This window comes from Babylonia areolata, chromosome 10 (assembly GCF_041734735.1).
Source record: "Babylonia areolata isolate BAREFJ2019XMU chromosome 10, ASM4173473v1, whole genome shotgun sequence".
Taxonomy (NCBI): Eukaryota; Metazoa; Mollusca; class Gastropoda; order Neogastropoda; family Buccinidae; genus Babylonia; species Babylonia areolata.
The window spans coordinates 24,383,597-24,385,591 of record NC_134885.1 but is presented as its reverse complement, the minus strand read 5'-3'; the positions used below and the strand labels follow the sequence as shown (position 1 = coordinate 24,385,591).

The following is a 1,995-nucleotide window of genomic DNA, read 5'->3' as shown; positions in this document are numbered from 1 at the left end:
TGTCCTGAGTAGCTCATTCACTCCTCTCGGAGTGTGTGTGTGTGTGTGATGGGCCACTCATTCACTCCTCATGGACATCGCATGTGTATGTGTGTTTGTGTCCTTCCTGGGTCACTCTTTCACTCCACATGGAATGTGTGTTTGTGTCCTGGGTCACTCATTCACTTCTCATGGAATGTGTGTGTGTTTGTGTCCTGGGTCACCCATTCACTTCTCATGGAATGTGTGTGTGTGTGTGTGTGTGTGTCCTAGGTCACTCATTCAGTCCTCATGGTGTGTGTGTGTGTACATGTCATGGGTCACGCATTCACTCCACATGGAGTATGTGTGTGTTTGTGTGTGTGTCCTGGTTCACTCATTCTCTACTCATGGAATGTGTGTGTGTGTGTCCTAGGTCACTCATTCTCTACTCATGGAATGTGTGTGTGTGTGTGTCCTAGGTCACTTGTTCACTTCCCATGGAATAAGTGTGTCTGTGTCTGTGTGTGCTATGTCCTGGGACTCTCAATCACTTCCCATGGTGAGTGTTTGTGTGTGCATGCATGCATGCATGTGTGCTCCATGTTCCTGTCCTGTGTTGCTCCCTTAGTCCCACCACACTGGGTCCTTCCACAGAAACAAAAGTCTATGCAGAACAGATGTTGAGCAATGAATCTGTGCTGCACGGATTACCGGAGTCTCAAAGCCCACTGCCTGTCTTGTCCACAGCCATTTGTGTTGTTCCTATTCCTGCCCCATGTCCATTTGATATGCATACTTTTGTACAGCTGAAGTGAGGATGGTCAGCAGTTCTGATGACTGTATTGTGGGCTGTTGAAAAAAATGAAAATGAAATTGTCGTGGTTTAACTGGTGTTTGTGAAAGCGTATGTGCCAAGTCACTGGGTATGAAATTTCCGATCATGGTCTAATGGAATTGTGAACCATGTTGAAAATGAAATGAAGCCGCCGAGTCTTTGTCATAATATCTTCATTGTCAGTCATGTCATAATATTGTCGTCATTGTCATGCAGTCATCAGGAACAAATTGATGTAAACAAGGGACATGACTGTCTTGACAAAAAATCAAATGTTTTGTATATATTTTTGTGCAACCATTATTTATAATTTGATCAATAAATATGACAATATGAACTCTTGAGTGATTGTTTTTTTATGTGCTTGCATGGGCATACCTGTTCAGAGTTTGAATCTGGGATGTGAAAATCTGTTGGTTGTGGTTTTTCGCAGAAACTTATGTGGACTGGAATACTGTGCAGCATTCTAGAACAAAAGCGGGGCGGCAGTGTCGAGGCAAGTCTAATGTTGCCATTAATAAACCAGGAATTGAAACAAGAAAAAGAACCACTTTCTCTTACATTGCATATTATTTGCATGGTGGATCATCTGCACCAGACATGCCAGTGACACAGACTTTTATCTGTGCAAGTTATATTGTCTTCAGCTCTGAAAAGAATGTCTTCACTTGACCAGTGTCGTGGCAGAGCTGGTTAAGTGTTGGACTTCTGATTCAGTATTCACCAGTGATGAGGATACGAGACCCTGTTCCAGCATGGTGTTGTGTTCTTGGGAAAAAGCATGCATTTTATTCTGATCTTCCTCGCTCCACCCAGGTGTGAATGGGTACCTGATTTTGGTTGGGGAAGCTTAAAATGACAGGAGAGGATTTGGCCCTGCCTTCCTGTGCTGAGCCTTTGACACCGTGCCTTTGAATTCATTGCCCCAATGGTCATAGAAGGCTGTGGGATGTTTAACCTTTTTATTGGCCGTTTCCCTGCCACTCACCATTGAGGTGCATGCAGTATTTCAACAGATGGTGGTATCATTGCTGTTTATCTTCAGCCACTCGCAATGAACCTTGCCAAAGGCTTGACACTCATTTTTCTGTCTCGACCTCCTTCGCTGGGTCTTTGTCAGAATTCTCGCACTCTCTGGTCTGTCTGTCACTGTCAAAATTATATACTCAAAATAATAATTCTAACATGAAAACTCTCTC

The 1,995-nt window shown here is 43.6% G+C and overlaps 1 protein-coding gene across 3 annotated transcripts in view; it reads left to right on the top strand.

The window, feature by feature from the left end:
• LOC143286901 (uncharacterized) overlaps positions 1–1,133 on the top strand; it is a 51,786-nt gene extending 50,653 nt beyond the window's left edge. For all 3 annotated transcript variants that reach the window (XM_076594831.1, XM_076594832.1, XM_076594830.1), the window contains exon 21: positions 1–1,133. This exon is cut by the window's left edge and continues 12,416 nt beyond it. The gene's annotated coding sequence lies outside the window, so the exon portion shown is untranslated.
• Positions 1,134–1,995: the final 862 nt, after the last annotated feature.